Genomic DNA, 19811 nt, shown 5'->3' with positions numbered 1-19811 from the left:
GTTAGTTGAGGACACACATCACAGAAAAGTTTCTGATAATGCTTCTGTCTGGATTTCATATTAAGATATTCCCGTTTCCAATGAAATCTTCACATTTATCTAAATATCCACTTGCACTTTCTACGAAAGAGAGTTTCCAAATTGCTGTATCAAGAGAAAGGTTGAACTCTGTTAGTTGAGGACAGACATCACAAAGAATTTTATGAGAATGCTTCTGTCTAGATTTTATATGAACATATTCCCGTTTCCAACAAAATCTTCACCGTTATCCAAATATCCACTTGCAGATTCTACAAACAGAGTGTTTCCAAACTGCTATACCAAAAGAAAGGTTCATCTCCGTTAGTTCAGGACACACATCCCAAATTTGTTTCTGAGAATCCATCTGCATAGATTTTATGGGAAAATATTTCATTTCTCACCATAGGCCTGAAACCGCATGAAATGTCCACTTGCAGAGAGTACAGAAACAGTGTTTCAAACCTGATGTATGAAAGGGAATGTTCAGCTCTCTGACTTGAATGCAGATATCACAAAGTTGCTTCTGAGCGTGCTTCTGTCTGTATTTTCGGTGAAGATATTCCCGTTTCCAACGAAATGGTTAGAGCTATCCAATATCCACTTAGAGATTCTACAAAAAGAGTGTTTCCAAACTGCTCTATCAAAAGAAAGGATGAACTCTCTTAGTTGAGGACAGACATCACAAAGAAGTTTCTGAGAATGCTTGTGTCTATATTTTATATGAAGATATTCCCGTTTCCAACGTAATCTTCACAGTTATCCAAATATCCACTTGCATATTCTACAAAAAGAGTGTTTCCAAATTGCTGTTATCAAAAGAAAGGATGAACTCTGTTAGGTGAGGACACACATCACAAAGAAGTTTCTGAGAATGCTTATGTCTAGATTTTCTATGAGGGTACTCCCGTTTCCAGTGAAATCTTCACAGTTATCCAAATATCCACTTGCAGATTCTACAAAAAGTCTGTTTCAAAACTGCTGTATGAAAAGAAAGGATGAACTCTGTTAGTTGAGGACACACATCACAAAGAAGTTTCTGAGAATGCTTCTGTCTAGATTTTATATTCAGATATACCCGTTTCCAAAGAAATCTTCACCGTTATCCAAATATCCACTTGCAGATTCTGCAAACAAAGTGTTTCCAAACTGCTATACCAAAAGAAAGTTCAACTCTGTTAGTTGAGGACACTCATCCCAAATTTGTTTCTGAGAATCCATCTGTATAGATTTTATGGGAAAATATTTCATTTTTCACCATAGGCCTGAAACCGCTTGAAATGTCCACTTGCAGATAGTACAGAAAGAGTGTTTCTAACCTGCCGTATGAAAGGGAATGTTCAGCTCGGTGACTTGAATGCAGATATCACAAAGATGTTTCTGAGTGTGCTTCTGTCTAGATTTTCGGTGAAGATATTCCCGTTTCCAACGAAATGGTTAGAGCTATCCAAATATCCACTTAGAGATTCTACAAAAAGAGTGTTTCCAAACTGCTCTATCAAAAGAAAGGTTGAACACTCTTAGTTGAGGACACACATCACAAAGAAGTTTCTGAGAATACTTGTGTCTATATTTTACATGAAGATATTCCCGTTTCCAACGAAATCGTTAGAGCTATCCAAATATCCATTTACAGATTCTACAACAAGAGTGTTTCCAAACGGCTCTGTCAAAAGAAAGGTTAAACTCTGTTTGTTGAGGACAGACATCACAAAGAAGTTTCTGAGAATGCTTCTGTCTGGATTTTATATGAAGGTATTCCCGTTTCCAGTGAAATCTTCACAGCTATCCAAATATCCACTTGCAGATTCTAGAAAAAGACTGTTTCAAAACTGCTGTATGAAAGGAAAGGATGAAATCTGTTAGTTGAGGACACACATCACAAAGAAGTTTCTGAGAATGCTTCTGTCTAGATTTTATATGAAGATATTCCCGTTTCCAACGAAATCTTCACAGTTATCCAAATATCCACTTGCAGATTCTACAAAAAGACTGTTTCCAAATTGCTGTATCAAAAGAAAGGGTGAACTCTGTTAGTTGAGGATACACATCACAAAGAAGTTTCTGAGAATGCTTCTGTCTAGATTTTATATGAAAATAACCCCGTTTCAAATGAAATCTTCACAGTTATCCAAATATCCACTTGCGGATTCTACAAAAAGAATGTTTCCAAACTGCTGTATCAAAAGAAAAGTTCATCACTGTTAGTTGAGGACACACATCACAAAGAAGTTTCTGAGAATGCTTCTGTCTGAATTATATACGAAGATATTCCCGTTTCCAATGAAATCTTCACAGTTACCCAAATATACAATTGCAGATTCTACAAAAAGTGTGTTTCCAAATTACTGAATCAAAAGAAAGGTTGAACTCCGTTAGTTGAGGACACACATCACAAAGAAGTTTCTGAGAATGCTTCTGTCTAGATTTTATATGAAGATATTCACGTTGCCAAAGAAATCATCGCAGTTATCCAAATATCCACTTGCTGATTCTACAAAAAGAGTGTTTCCAAATTGCTGTATCAAAAGAAAGGTTGAACTCTGTTTGTTGAGGACCCACATCACAAAGAAGTTTCTGAGAATGCTTCTGTCTAGATTTTATATGAAGATATAACCGTTTCCAAGGAAATCTTCACAGTTATCCAAATATAAACTTGCTGATTCTACAAAAAGAGAGTTTCCAAATTGCTGTATCAAAAGAAAGGTTGAACTCTGTTTGTTGAGGCCACACATCACAGAGAAGTTTCTGAGAATGCTTCTGTCTAGATTTTAAATGAGGATATTCCCGTTTCCAACGAAATCTTCACCGTTATCCAAATATCCACTTGCAGATTCTACAAACAATGTGTTTCCAAACTACTATACCAAAAGAAAGTTCATCTCTGTTAGTTGAGTACGCACATCCCAAATTTGTTTCTGAGAATCCATCTGTATAGCTTTTATGGGAAAATATTTCATTTTTCACCATAGGCCTGAAACCGCTTGAAATGTCCACTTGCAGATAGTACAGAAAGAGTGTTTCAAACCTGCCGTATGAAAGGGAATGTTCAGCTCTGTGACTTGAATGCAGATATCACAAAGTTGTTTCTGAGAGTGCTTCTGTCTACATTTTCGGTGAAGATATTCCCGTTTCCAACGAAATGGTTAGAGCTATCCAAATATCCACTTAGAGATTCTTCAAAAAGAGTGTTTCCAAACTGCTCCATCAAAAGAAAGGCTGAACCCTCTTAGATGAGGACACAAATCACAAAGACGTTTCTGAGATTGCTTTTGTCTATATTTTATATGAAGATTTTCCCGTTTCCAACGAAATCATTAGAGCTATCCAAATATCCATTTACAGATTCTACAACAAGAGTGTTTCCAAACGGCTCTGTCAAAAGAAAGGTTAAACTCTGTTTGTTGAGGACACACATCACAAAGAAGTTTCTGAGAAGGCTTCTGTCTGGATTTCATATGAAGATATTCCCGTTTCCAAGGAAATCTTCACAGTTATCCAAATATCCACTTGCACATTCTACAAAAGAGTGTTTCGAAATTGCTGTATCAAAAGAAGGTTGAACTCTGTTTGTTGAGGACACACATCACAAAGAAGATTCTGAGAATGCTTCTGTCTAGATTTTATGTGAAGACATTCCCGTTTTCAATGACATCTTCACAGTTATCCAAATATCCACTTGCACATTCTCCAAAAAGAGTGTTTCCAAATTCCTCTATCAAAAGAAAGGTTGAACTCTGTTAGTTGAGGACACACATCACAAAGAAGTTTCAGGGAATGCTTCTGTCTGGATATTATATGAAGATATTCCCGTTTCCAGTGAAATCTTCACAGTTATCCAAATATCCACTTGCAGATTCTACAAAAAGTGTGTTTCCAAATTGCTGTATCAAAAGAAAGGGTGACCTCTTTTAGTTGAGGATACACATCACAAAGAAGTTTCTGAGAATGCTTCTGTCTAGGTTTTATATGAAGATATTCCCGTTTCCAACGAAATCTTCACAGTTATCCAAATATCCACTTGCAGATTCTACAAAAAGAGTGTTTCCAAATTGCTGTATCAAAAGAAAGGTTGAACTCTGTTTGTTGAGGACACACATCACAAAGAAGTTTCTGAGAATGCTTCTGTCTAGATTTTATAAGAAAATAATTCCGTTTCAAAGGAAATCTTCACACTTATCCAAATATCCAATTGTGGATTCTACAAAAAGGATGTTTCCAAACTGCAATATCAAAAGAAAGGTTCAACTCTGTTAGTTGAGGCCACACATCCCAAATTAGTTTCTGAGGGTGATTCCGTCTCGATTTTACGGGAATATATTTCGTTTTTCACCATAGGCCTAAATGCGCTTGAAAGGTCCACTTGCAGATAGTACAGAAAGATTGGTTCCAACTTGCTCTATGAAAGGGAATGTTCAGCTCCGTGACTTGAATGCAGATATCACAAAGTTGTTTCTGAGAGTCCTTCTGTCTAGATTTTAAATGAAGATATTCCCGTTTCCAATGAAATCGTTAGAGCTACCCAAATACCCACGTAGAGATTCTACAAAAAGAGTATTTCCAAACTGCTCTATCAAAAGAAAGGTTGATCTCTGTTAGTTGAGGACACACATCACAAAGAAGTTTCTGAGAATGCTTCTTTCTGGATTTCATATGAAGATATTCCCGTTTCCAATGAAATCTTCACACTTATCCAAATATCCACTTGCACATTCTACGAAAAGTGTGTTTCCAAATTGCTGTATCAAAAGAAAGGTTGAACTCTGTTAGTTGAGGACACACATCACAAAGAAGTTTCTGATAATGCTTCTGTCTGGATTTTATATGAAGATCTTCTAGTTTCCAAGGAAATCTTCACTGTTATCCAAATATCCACTTGCACATTCTACAAAAAGGGTGTTTCCCAATTGCTGTACCAAAAGAAAGCTTGAGCTCTGTTAGTTGAGGACACACATCAGAAAGAATTTTCTTAGAATGCTTCTGTCTAGATTTTATATGAACATATTCCCGTTTCCAACGAAATCTTCACCATTATCCAAATATCCACTTGAAGATTCTACAAACAGAGTGTTTCCAAACTGCTATACCAAAAGAAAGGTTCAACTCTGTTAGTTGAGGACACACATCCCAAATTTGTTTCTGAGAATCCATCTGTATAGATTTTATGGGAAAATATTTCATTTTTCACCATAGGTCTGAAACCGCATGAAAAGTCCACTTGCAGATAGTACAGAAACAGTGTTTCAAAGCTGCCATATGAAAGGGAATGTTCAGCTCTCTGACTTCAATGCAGATATCACAAAGTTGTTTCTGAGCGTGCTTCTGTCTAGATTTTCGGTGAAGATATTCCCCTATCCAACGAAATGGTAAGAGCTATCCAAATATCCACTTAGAGATTCTACAAAAAGAGTGTTTCCAAACTGCTCTATCAAAAGAAAGGATGAACTCTCTTAGTTGAGGACACACATCACAAAGACGTTTCTGAGGATGCTTCCGTCTAGATTTTATATTAGGGTATTCCCGTTTCCAGTGAAATCTCCACAGTTATCCAAATATCCACTTGCAGATTCTACAAAAAGACTGTTTCAAAACTGCTGTATGAAAAGAAAGGATGAACTCTGTTACTTGAGGACACACATCACAAAGAGGTTTCTGAGAATGCTTCTGTCAAGGTTTTATATGAAGATATTCCCGATTCCAAAGAAATCTTCACCGTTATCCAAATATCCACTTGCAGATTCTACAAACACAGTGTTTCCAAACTGCTATACCAAAAGAAAGCTCAACTCTGTTAGTTCAGGACACACATCCCAAATTTGTTTCTGAGAATCCATCTGTATATATTTTATGGTTAAATATTTCATTTTTCACCATAGGCCTGAAACCGCTTGAAATGTCCACTTGCAGATATTACAGAAAGAGTGCTTCAAACCTGCCGAATGAAAGGGAATGTTCTGCTCCGTGACTTGAATGCAGATATCGCAAAGATGTTTCTGAGTGTGCTTCTCTCTAGATTTTCGGTGAAGATATTCCTGTTTCCAACGGAATGGATAGAGCTATCCAAATATCCACTTAGAGATTCAACAAAAAGAGTGTTTCCAAAGTACTCTATCAAAAGAAAGGATGAACTCTCTTAGTTGAGGACACACATCACAAAGAAGTTTCTGAGAATGCTTCTGTCTGGATTATATATGAAGATATTCCCGTTTCCAACGAAATGTTCACAGTTACCCAAATATACAATTGCAGATTATACAAAAAGAGTGTTTCCAAACTGCTGAATCAAAAGAAAGGTTGAACTCCGTTAGTTGAGGACACACATCACAAAGAAGTTTCTGAGAATGCTTCTCTCTAGATTTAATATGAAGATATTCCCGTTTCCAAAGAAATCTTCTCAGTTATCCAAATATCCACTTGCTGATTCTACAAAAAGAGTGTTTCCAAAGTGCTGTATCAAAAGAAAGGTTGAACTCTGTTTGTTGAGGACACACATCACAAAGAAGTTTCTGAGAATGCTTCTGTCTAGATTTTATATGAAGATATTGCCGTTTCCAACGAAATCTTCACCGTTATCCAAATATCCACTTGCAGATGCTACAAAAAGAGTGTTTCCAAACTGCTATACGAAAGAAAGGTTCAACTCTGTTAGTTGAGGACACACATCACAAAGAAGTTTCTGATAATGCTTCTGTCTGGATTTTATATGAAGATCTTCTAGTTTCCAAGGAAATCTTCACAGTTCTCCAAATATCCACTTGCACATTCTACAAAAAGTGTGTTTCCAAATTGCTCTATCAAAAGAAGGGTTGAACTCTTTTAGTTGAGGACGCACATCACAAAGAATTTTCTGAGAATGCTTCTGTCTAGATTTTGTATGAAGATATTCCCGTTTCCTACGAAATTTTCACCATTATCCAAATATCCACTTGCAGATTCTACAAACAGAGTGTTTCCAAACTGCTATACCAAAACAAAGGTTCAACTCTGTTAGTTGAGGACACACATCCCAAATTTGTTTCTGAGAATCCTTCTGTATAGATTTTCTGGGAAAATATTTCATTATTCACCAGAGGCCTGAAACCGCATGAAATGTCCACTTGCAGATAGTACAGAAAGAGTGTTTCAAACCTGCGGTATGAAAGGGAATGTTCAGCTCTGTGACTTGAATGCAGGTATCAGAAAGTTGCTTCTGAGAGTGCTTCTGTCAAGATTTTCAGTGAAGATATTCCGGTTTCCAACGAAATGGTTAGAGCTATCCAAATATCCTCCTAGAGATTCTACAAAAAGAGTGTTTCCAAACTGCTCTATCAAAAGAAAGGATGAACTCTCTTAGTTGAGACCACACATCACAAAGAAGTTTCTGAGAATGCTTGTGTCTATATTTTATATGAAGATATTCCCGTTTCCAACGAAATCGTTAGAGCTATCCAAATATCCATTTACAGATTCTACAAAAACAGTGTTTCCAAATGGCTCTGTCAAAAGAAAGGTTAAACTCTGTTTGTTGAGGACACACATCACAAAGAGGTTTCTGAGAATGTTTCTGTCTGGATTATATATGAAGATATTCCCGTTTCCAACGAAATCTTCACAGTTACCCAAATATCCAAATGCAGATTCTACAAAAAGACTGTTTCCAAATTGCTGAATCAAAAGAAAGTTTGAACTCCGTTAGTTGAGGACACACATCACTAAGAAGTTTCTGAGAATGCTTCTGTCTACATTTTATAAGAAGATATTCGCGTTTCCAATGAAATCTTCTCAGTTATCCAAATATCCACTTGCTGATTCTACAAAAAGAGTGTTTCCAAATTGCTATATCAAAAGAAAGTTTGAACTCTGTTAGTTAAGGAAGCACATCACAAAGAAGTTTCTGAGAATGCTTCTGTCTAGATTTTATATGAAGATATTCCCGTTTCCAACGAAATCTTCACAGAAATCCAAATATAATCTTGCTGATTCTACAAAAAGAGTGTTTCCAAACGGCTCTGTCAAAAGAAAGGTTAACCTCTGTTAGTTGAGGACAGACATCACAAGAAGTTTCTGAGAATGCTTCTGTCTGGATTATATATGAAGATATTCCCTCTTCCAAAGAAATCCTCACAATTACCCCAATATACAATTGCAGATTCTACAAAAAGAGTGTTTCCCAGTTGCTGAATCAAAAGAAAGCTTGAACTCCGTTAGTTGAGGACACACATCACAAAGAATTTTCTGAGAATGCTTCTGTCTAGATTTTCTATGAAGATATTCCCGTTTCCAACGAAATCTTCACAGTTACCAAATATACAATTGCAGATTCTACAAAAAGAGTGTCTAAAAATTGCTGAATCAAAAGAAATGTTGAACTCCGTTAGTTGAGGAAACACATCACAAAGAAGTTTCTGAGAATGCTTCTGTCTAGATTTTATATGAACATATTCACATTTCCAACGAAATCTTCTCAGTTATCCAAATATCCACTTGCTGATTCTGCAAAAAGAGTGTTTCCAAATTGCAGTATCAAAAGAAAGGTTGAACTCTGGTTGTTGAGGACACACATCACAAAGAAGTTTCTGAGAATGCTTCTGTCTAGATTGTATATGAAGATATTCCCGTTTCCAACGAAATCTTCACACTTATCCAAATATCCACTTGCAGATCCTACAAAAAGAGTGTTTCCAAATTGCTGTATCAAAAGAAAGGGTGAACTCTCTCAGTTGAGGATACACATCACAAAGAAGTTTATGAGAATACTTCTGTCTAGATTTTATATGAAGATATTCCCGTTTCCAACGAAATCTTCACAGTTACCCAAATATCCACTTGCTGATTCAACAAAAAGTCTGTTTCCAAATTGCTGTATCAAAAGAAAGGGTGAACTCTGTTTGTTGAGGACACTCATCGCAAAGAAGTTTCTGAGAATGCTTCTGTCTAGATTTTATATGAAAATAATCCCGTTTCAAATGAAATCTTCACATTTAACCAAATATCCACTTGCGGATTCTACAAAAAGGATGTTTCCAAACTGGTGTATCAAAAGAAAGGTTCAACTCTGTTAGTTGAGGACACACATCCCAAATTTGTTTCAGAGGATGATTCCGTCTCGATTTTATGGGAATATATTTCCTTTTTCACCGTAGGCCTCAATGCGCTTGAAAGGTCCACTTGCAGATAGTACAGAAAGATTGTTTCGAACTTGCTCTATGAAAGGGAATGTTCAGCTCCGTGACTTGAATGCAGGTATCACAAAGTTGTTCATGAGAGTGCTTCTGTCTAGATTTTAAATGAAGATATTCCCGCTACCAATGAAATCGTTAGAGGTACCCAAATATCCACTTAGACATTCTACAAAAAGAGTGTTTCCAAACTGCTCTATCAAAAGAAAGGTTGAACTCTGTATGTTGAGGACACACATCACAAAGAAGTTTCTGAGAATGCTTCTGTCTAGATTTTAGATGAAGATATTCCCGTTTCCAACGAAATCATTAGAGCTATCCAGATATCCACTTAGAGATTCTACAAAAAGTGTGTTTCCAAACTGCTCAATCAAAAGAAAGGTTGAACTCTGTTAGTTGAGGACACACATCACAAAGAAGTTTCTGAGAATGCTTCTGTCTGGATTTTATATGAAGATCTTTTAGTTTCCAGGGAAATCTTCACAGTTATCCAAATATCCACTTGCAGATTCTACAAAAAGAGTGTTTCCAAATTGTTGTATCAAAATAAAGGGTGAACTCTCTTAGTTGAGGATACACATCACAAAGAAGTTTCTGAGAATGCTTCTGTCTAGATTTTATATGAAGATATTCGCATTTCCAACGAAATCTTCTCAGTTATCCAAATATTCACTTGCTGATTCTACAAAAAGAGTGTTTCCAAATTGCTGAATCAAAAGAAAGGTTGAACTCCGTTAGTTGAGGACACACATCACAAAGAAGTTTCTGATAATGCTTCTGTCTGGATTTTATATGAAGGTATTCCCGCTTCCAGCGAAATCTTCACACTTATCCAAATATCCACTTGCAGATTCTACAAAAAGAGTCTTTCCAAACTGCTGTATGAAAAGAAAGGATGAACTCTGTTAGCTGAGGACACACATCACAAAGAAGTTTCTGATAATGCTTCTGTCTGGATTTAATATGAATATATTCCCGTTTCCAATGAAGTCTTCACATTTATCCAAATATCCACTTGCACATTCTACAAAAAGAGTGTTTCCAAATGGCTGTATCAAAAGAAAGGTTGAACTCTGTTAGTTGATTAAACACATCACAAGGAAGTTTCTGATAATGCTTCTGTCAGGATTTTATATGAAGATCTTCTAGTTTCCAAGGAAATCTTCACAGTTATCCAAATATCCACTTGCACATTCTACAAAAAGAGTGTTTCCAAATTGCTGTATCAAAAGAAAGGTTGAACTCTGTTAGTTGAGGACACACATCACGAAGAAGTTACTGAGAATGCTTCTGTCTAGATTTAATATGAAGATATTCCCGTTTCCAGCGAAACATTCACCGTTATGCAAATATCCACTTGCAGATTCTACAAACAGAGTGTTTCCAAACTGCTATACCAAAAGAAAGGTTGAACTCTGTTAGTTGAGGACACACATCCCAAATTTGTTTCTGAGGATGATTCCTTCTCGATTTTATGGGAATATATTTCCTTTTTCACCATAGGCCTCAATGTGCTTGAAAAGTCCACTTGCAGATAGTATAGAAAGATTGTTTCGAACTTGCTCTATGAAAGGGAATGTTCAGCTCCGTGACTTGAATGCAGGTATCACAAAGTTGTTCATGAGAGTGCTTCTGTCTAGATTTTAAATGAAGATACTCCCATTTCCAATGAAATCTTTACAGCTACCCAAATATCCACTTAGACATTCTACAAAAAGAGTGTTTCCAAACTGCTCTATTAAAAGAAAGGTTGAACTCTGCTAGTTGAGGACACACATCACAAAGAAGTTTCTGAGAATGCTTCTGTCTAGATTTTAGATGAAGATATTCCCGTTTCCAATGAAATCATTAGAGCTATCCAGATATCCACTTAGAGATTCTACAAAAAGTGTGTTTCCAAACTGCTCTATCAAAAGAAAGGTAGAACTCTGTTAGTTGAGGACACACATCACAAAGAATTTTCCGAGAATGCTTCTGTCTAGATTTTCTATGAAGATATTCCCGTTTCCAACGAAATCTTCACCGTTATCCAAATATCCACTTGCAGATTCTACAAACAAAGTGTTTCCAAACTGCTATACCAAAAGAAAGGTTCAACTCTGTTAGTTGAGAACACACATCCCAAATTTGTTTCTGACAATCCATCTGTATCGATTTTATGGGAAAATATTTCATTTTTCACCATAGGTCTGAAACCGCTTGAAATGTCCACTTGCAGATAGTATGGAAAGAGTGTTTCAAACCTGCCATATGAAAGGGAATGTTCAGCTCTGTGACTTGAATGCAGATATCACAAAGTTGTTTCTGAGAGTGCTTCTGTCTAGATTTTCGGTGAAGATATTCCCGTTTCCAACGAAATGGTTAGAGCTATCCAAATATCCACTTAGAGATTCTACAAAAAGAGTGTTTCCAAACTCCTCTATCAAAAGAAAGGTTGAACTCTCTTAGTTGAGGACACATATCACAAAGAAGTTTCTGAGAATGCTTGTGTCTATATTTTATATGAAGATATTCCCGTTTCCAACGAAATGGTTAGAGCTATCCAAATATCCATTTACAGATTCTACAAAAAGAGCGTTTCCAAATGGCTCTGTCAAAAGAAAGGTTAAACTCTGTTAGTTGAGGACACACATCACAAACAAGTTACTGAGAATGCTTCTGTCTGGATTATATATGAAGATATTCCCGTTTCCTACGAAATCTTCACAGTTATCCAAATATACAATTGCAGATTCTACAAAAAGAGTGTCTCCAAATTGCAGAATCAGAAGAAAGGTTGAACTACGTTAGTTGAGGACACACATCACAAAGAAGTTTCTGAGAATGCTTCTTTCTAGATTTTATATGAAGATATTTGCATTTCCAACGAAATCTTCTCAGTTATCCAAATATCCACTTGCTGATTCTGCAAAAAGAGTGTTTCCAAATTGCAGTATCAAAAGAAAGGTTGAACTCTGTTTTTTGAGGACACACATCACAAAGAAGTTTCTGAGAATACTTCTGTCTAGATTTTATATGAAGATATTCCCGTTTCCAACGACATCTTCACAGTTATCCAAATATCCACTTGCACATTCTACAAAGAGAGTGTTTCCAAATTGCTGTATCAAAAGAAAGGGTGAACTCTGTTAGCTGAGGACACACATCATAAAGAAGTTCCTGAGAATGCTTCTGTCTAGATTTTATATGAAGATACTGCCGTTTCCAACGAAATCTTCACAGTTATCCAAATAACCACTTGCTGATTCTACAAAAAGAGTTTTTCCAAATTGCTGTATGAAAAGAAAGGTTGAATACTGTTTGTTGAGGACACACATCACAAAGAAGTTTCTGAGAATGCTTCTGTCTAGATTTTATATGAAGGTATTCCCGTTTCCAGCGAAATCTTCACACTTATCCAAATATCCACTTGCAGATACTACAAAAAGAGTGTTTCCAAACTGCTGTATGAAAAGAAAGGATGAACTCTGTTAGCTGAGGACACACATCACAAAGAAGTTTCTGAGAATGCTTCTGTCTGGATTTCATATGAAGATATTCCCGTTTCCAATGAAATCTTCACATTTATCCAAATATCCTCTTGCACATGCTACAAAAAGAGTGTTTCCAAATTGCTGTATCAAAAGAAACGTTGAACTCTGTTACTTGAGGACACACATCACAAAGAAGTTTCTGATAATGCTTCTGTCTGGATTTTATATGAAGATGTTCTAGTTTCCAAGGAAATCTTCACAGTTATCCAAATATCCACTTGCACATTCTACAAAAAGAGTGTTTCCAAATTGCTGTATCAAAAGAAAGCTTGAGCTCTGTTAGTTGAGGACACACATCACAAAGAAGTTTCTGAGAATGCTTCTGTCTAGATTTAATATGAAGATATTCCCGTTTCCAGCGAAATATTCACCGTTATGCAAATATCCACTTGCAGATTCTACAAACAGAGTGTTTCCAAACTGCTATACCAAAAGAAAGGTTCAACTCTGTTACTTGAGGACACACATCCCAAATTTGTTTCTGAGAATCCTTCTGTCTACATTTTATGGGAAAATATTTCATTTTTCACCATAGGCCTGAAACTGCTTGAAATGTCCACTTGCAGATAGTACAGAAAGAGTGTTTCAAACCTGCCGTATGAAAGGGAATGTTCAGCTCTGTGACTTGAATGCAGATATCACAAAGTTGTTTCTGAGAGTGCTTCTGTCTAGATTTTCGGTGAAAATATTCCCGTTTCCGACGAAATGGTTAGAGCTATCCAAATATCCACTTAGAGATTCTACAAAAAGAGTGTTTCCAAACTGCTCCATCAAAAGAAAGGTTGAACTCTCTTAGTTGAGGACACACATCACAAAGAAGTTTCTGAGAATGCTTGTGTCTATATTTTATATGAAGTTATTCCCGTTTCCAATGAAATCATTAGAGCTATCCAAATATCCATTTACAGATTCTACAAAAAGAGTGTTTCCAAACGACTCTGTCAAAAGAAAGGTTAAACTCTGTTAGCTGAGGACACACATCACAAAGAAGTTTCTGAGAATGCTTCTGTCTGGATTATATATGAAGATATTCCCATTTCCAACGAAATCTTCACAGTTACCCAAATATACAATTGCAGATTCTACAAAAAGAGTGTCTCCAAATTGCTGAATCAAAGAAAGGTTGAACTCCGTTAGTTGAGGACACACATCACAAAGAAGTTTCTGAGAATGCTTCTTTCTAGATTTTATATGAAGATATTTGCATTTCCAACGAAATCTTCTCAGTTATCCAAATATCCACTTGCTGATTCAGCAAAAAGAGTGTTTCCAAATTGCAGTATCAAAAGAAAGGTTGAACTCTGTTTTTTGAGGACACACATCACAAAGAAGTTTCTGAGAATGCTTCTGTCTAGATTTTATATGAAGATATTCCCGTTTCCAAGGAAATCTTCACAGTTATCCAAATATCCACTTGCACATTCTACAAAGAGAGTGTTTCCAAATTGCTGTATCAAAAGAAAGGGTGAACTCTGTTAGCTGAGGACACACATCACAAAGAAGTTCCTGAGAATGCTTCTGTCTAGATTTTATATGAAGATACTCCCGTTTCCAACGAAATCTTCACACTTATCCGAATAACCACTTGCTGATTCTACAAAAAGAGTTTTTCCAAATTGCTGTATGAAAAGAAAGGTTGAATTCTGTTTGTTGAGGACACACATCACAAAGAAGTTTCTGAGAATGCTTCTGTCTAGATTTTATATGAAGGTATTCCCGTTTCCAGCGAAATCTTCACACTTATCCAAATATCCACTTGCAGATACTACAAAAAGGGTGTATCCAAACTGCTGTATGAAAAGAAAGGATGAACTCTGTTAGCTGAGGACACACATCACAAAGAAGTTTCTGAGAATGCTTCTGTCTGGATTTCATATGAAGATATTCCCGTTTCCAACGAAATCTTCACAGTTATCCAAATATCCACATGCAGATTCTACAAAAAGAGTGTTTCCAAGTTGCTGTATCAAAGGAAAGGGTGAACTCTGTTAGCTGAGGACACACATCACAAGGAAGTTCCTGAGAATGCTTCTGTCTAGATTTTATATGAAGATATTCCCGTTTCCAATGAAATCTTCACAGTTATGCAAATAACCACTTGCTGATTCTACAAAAAGAGTGTTTCCAAATTGCTGTATGAAAAGAAATGTTGAACTCCGTTGGTTGAGGACACACCTCACAAAGACGTTTCTGAGAATGATTCTGTCTAGATTTTATAAGAAGGTATTCCCGTTTCCAGCGAAATCTTCACACTTATCCAAATATCCACTTGCAGATTCTACAAAAAGAGTTTTTCCAAACTGCTGTATGAAAAGAAAGGATGAACTCTGTTAGCTTAGGACACACATCACAAAGAAGTTTCTGAGAATGCTTCTGACTGGATTTCATATGAAGATATGCCCGTTTCTAATGAAATCTTCACATTTATCCAAATATCCACTTGCACATTCTACAAAAAGAGTGTTTCCAAATTGCTGTATCAAAAGAAAGCTTGAGCTCTGTTAGTTGAGGACGCACATCAAAAAGAATTTTCAGAGAATGCTTCTCTCTAGATTTTTTATGAAGATATTACCGTTTCCAACGAAATCTTCACCGTTATCCAAATATCCACTTGCAGATTCTACAAACAATGTGTTTCCAAACTGCTATACCAAAAGAAAGGTTCAACTCTGTTAGTTGAAGACACATCCCAAATTTGTTTCTGAGAATCCATCTGTATAGATTTTATGGGAAAATATTTCATTTTTCACCATAGGCCTGAAACCGCTTGAATGGTCCACTTGCAGATAGTACAGAAAGAGTGTTTCAAACCTGCCGTATGAAAGGGAATGTTCAGCTCTGTGACTTGAATGCAGATATCACAAAGTTGTTTCTGAGAGTGCTTCTGTCTAGATTTTCGGTGAAGATATTCCCGTTTCCAACGAAATGGTTAGAGCTATCCAAATATCCACTTAGAGATTCTACAAAAAGGGTGTTTTCAAACTGCTCCATTAAAAGAAAGGATGAACTCTCTTAGTTGAGGACACACATCACAAAGAAGTTTCTGAGAATGCTTCTGTCTGGATTATATATGAAGATATTCCCGTTTCAAACGAAATCTTCACAGTTACCCAAATATACAATTGCAGATTCTACAAAAAGAGTGTCTCCAAATTGCTGAATCAAAAGAAAAGTTCAACTCCGTTAGTTGAGGACACACATCACAAAGAAGTTTCTGAGGATGCTTCTGTCTAGATTTTATATGAAGATATTCGCATTTCCAACGAAATCTTCTCAGTTATCCAAATATCCCCTTCCTGATTCTGCAAAAAGAGTGTTTCCAAATTGCAGTATCAAAAGAAAGGTTGAACTCTGGTTGTTGAGGACACACATCACAAAGAAGTTTCTGAGAATGCTTCTGTCTAGATTGTATATGAAGATATTCCCGTTTCCAACGAAATCTTCACACTTATCCAAATATCCACTTGCAGATTCTACAAAAAGAGTGTTTCCAAATTGCTGTATCAAAAGAAAGGGTGAACTCTCTCAGTTGAGGATACACATCACAAAGAAGTTTATGAGAATGCTTCTGTCTAGATTTTATATGAAGATATTCCCGTTTCCAACGAAATCTTCACAGTTACCCAAATATCCACTTGCTGATTCTACAAAAAGTGTGTTTCCAAATTGCTGTATCAAAAGAAAGGGTGAACTCTGTTTGTTGAGGACACTCATCGCAAAGAAGTTTCTGAGAATGCTTCTGTCTAGATTTTATATGAAAATAATCCCGTTTCAAATGAAATCTTCACATTTAACCAAATATCCACTTGCGGATTCTACAAAAAGGATGTTTCCAAACTGGTGTATCAAAAGAAAGGTTCAACTCTGTTAGTTGAGGACACACATCCCAAATTTGTTTCAGAGGATGATTCCGTCTCGATTTTATGGGAATATATTTCCTTTTTCACCGTAGGCCTCAATGCGCTTGAAAGGTCCACTTGCAGATAGTACAGAAAGATTGTTTCGAACTTGCTCTATGAAAGGGAATGTTCAGCTCCGTGACTTGAATGCAGGTATCACAAAGTTGTTCATGAGAGTGCTTCTGTCTAGATTTTAAATGAAGATATTCCCGCTTCCAATGAAATCGTTAGAGGTACCCAAATATCCACTTAGACATTCTACAAAAAGAGTGTTTCCAAACTGCTCTATCAAAAGAAAGGTTGAACTCTGTTTGTTGAGGACACACATCACAAAGAAGTTTCTGAGAATGCTTCTGTCTAGATTTTAGATGAAGATATTCCCGTTTCCAACGAAATCATTAGAGCTATCCAGATATCCACTTAGAGATTCTACAAAAAGTGTGTTTCCAAACTGCTCAATCAAAAGAAAGGTTGAACTCTGTTAGTTGAGGACACACATCACAAAGAAGTTTCTGAGAATGCTTCTGTCTGGATTTTATATGAAGATCTTTTAGTTCCCAGGGAAATCTTCACAGATATCCAAATATCCACCTGCACATTCTACCAAAAGAGTGTTTCCAAATTGCTGTATCAAAAGAAAGCTTGAGCTCTGTTAGTTGAGGACGCACATCACAAAGAATTTTCTGAGAATGCTTCTGTCTAGATTTTATATGAAGATATTCCCGTTTCCAACGAAATCTTCACCGTTATCCAAATATCCACTTGAAGATCCTACAAACAAAGTGTTTCCAAACTGCTATACCAAAAGAAAGGTTCAACTCTGTTAGTTGAGGACACACATCCCAAATTTGTTTCTGAGAATCCATCTGTATAGATTTTATGGGAAAATATTTCATTTTTCACCATAGGCCTGAAACCGCTTGAAATGTCCACTTGCAGATAGTACGGAAAGAGTGCTTCAAACCTGCCGTATGAAAGGGAATGTTCATCTCTGTGACTTGAATGCAGATATCACAAAGTTGTTTCTGAGCGTGCTTCTGTCTAGATTTTCGGTGAAGATATTCCCGTTTCCAACGAAATGGTTAGAGCTATCCAAATATCCACTTAGAGATCCTACAAAAAGAGTGTTTCCAAACTGCTCTATCAAAAGAAAGGTTGAACTCTCTTAGTTGAGGGCACACATCACAGAAAAGTTACTGAGAATGCTTCTGTCTGGATTATATATGAAGATATTCCCGTTTCCAACGAAATCTTCACGGTTATCCAAATATACAATTGCAGATTCTACAAAAAGAGTGTCTAAAAATTGCTGTATGAAAAGAAAGGTTGAACTCCGTTTGTTGACGAGACACATCACAAAGAAGTTTCTGAGAATGCTTCTGTCTAGATTTTATAAGAAGGTATTCCCGTTTCCAGCGAAATCTTCACACATATCCAAATATCCACTTGCAGATTCTACAAAAAGAGTTTTTTCAAACTGCTGTATGAAAAGAAAGGATGAACTCTGTTAGCTGAGGACACAAATCACAAAGAAGTTTCTGAGAATGCTTCTGTCTGGATTTCATATGAAGATATTCCCGTTTCCAGTGAAATCTTCACATTTATCCAAATACCCACTTGCACATTCTACAAAAAGAGTGTTTCCAAATTGCTGTATCAAAAGAAAGGTTGAACTCTGTTAGTTGAGGACACACATCACAAAGAAGTTTCTGATAATGCTTCTGTCTGGATTTTATATGAAGATCTTCTAGTTTCCAAGGAAATCTTCACAGTTATCCAAATATCCACTTGCACATTCTACAAAAAGAGTGTTTCCAAATTGCTGTATCAAAAGAAAGGGTGAACTCTCTTAGTTGAGGATACACATCACAAAGAAGTTTCTGAGAATGCTTCTGTCTAGATTTTATATGAAGATATTCGCATTTCCAACGAAATCTTCTCAGTTATCCAAATATTCACTTGCTGATTCTGCAAAAAGAGTGATTCCAAATTGCTGTATCAAAAGAAAGCTTGAGCTCTGTTAGTTGAGGACACACATCACAAAGAAGTTTCTGAGAATGCTTCTGTCTAGATTTAATATGAAGATATTCCCGTTTCCAGCGAAATATTCACCGTTATGCAAATATCCACTTGCAGATTCTACAAACAGAGTGTTTCCAAACTGCTATACCAAAAGAAAGGTTCAACTCTGTTACTTGAGGACACACATCCCAAATTTGTTTCTGAGAATCCTTCTGTCTACATTTTATGGGAAAATATTTCATTTTTCACCATAGGCCTGAAACTGCTTGAAATGTCCACTTGCAGATAGTACAGAAAGAGTGTTTCAAACCTGCCGTATGAAAGGGAAAGTTCAGCTCTGTGACTTGAATGCAGATATCACAAAGTTGTTTCTGAGAGTGCTTCTGTCTAGATTTTCGGTGAAAATATTCCCGTTTCCGACGAAATGGTTAGAGCTATCCAAATATCCACTTAGAGATTCTACAAAAAGAGTGTTTCCAAACTGCTCCATCAAAAGAAAGGTTGAACTCTCTTAGTTGAGAACACACATCACAAAGAAGTTTCTGAGAATGCTTGTGTCTATATTTTATATGAAGTTATTCCCGTTTCCAATGAAATCATTAGAGCTATCCAAATATCCATTTACAGATTCTACAAAAAGAGTGTTTCCAAACGACTCTGTCAAAAGAAAGGTTAAACTCTGTTAGTTGAGGACACACATCACAAAGAAGTTTCTGAGAATGCTTCTGTCTGGATTATATATGAAGATATTCCCATTTCCAACGAAATCTTCACAGTTACCCAAATATACAATTGCAGATTCTACAAAAAGAGTGTCTCCAAATTGCTGAATCAAAGAAAGGTTGAACTCCGTTAGTTGAGGACACACATCACAAAGAAGTTTCTGAGAATGCTTCTTTCTAGATTTTATATGAAGATATTTGCATTTCCAACGAAATCTTCTCAGTTCTCCAAATATCCACTTGCTGATTCTGCAAAAAGAGTGTTTCCAAACTGCAGTATCAAAAGAAAGGTTGAACTCTGTTTTTTGAGGACACACATCACAAAGAAGTTTCTGAGAATGCTTCTGTCTAGATTTTATATGAAGATATTCCCGTTTCCAACGACATCTTCACAGTTATCCAAATATCCACTTGCACATTCTACAAAGAGAGTGTTTCCAAATTGCTGTATCAAAAGAA

Source organism: Gorilla gorilla, chromosome X, assembly GCF_029281585.2.
Source record: "Gorilla gorilla gorilla isolate KB3781 chromosome X, NHGRI_mGorGor1-v2.1_pri, whole genome shotgun sequence".
Classification (NCBI taxonomy): domain Eukaryota; kingdom Metazoa; phylum Chordata; class Mammalia; order Primates; family Hominidae; genus Gorilla; species Gorilla gorilla.
This window is presented reverse-complemented; position numbering follows the sequence as displayed.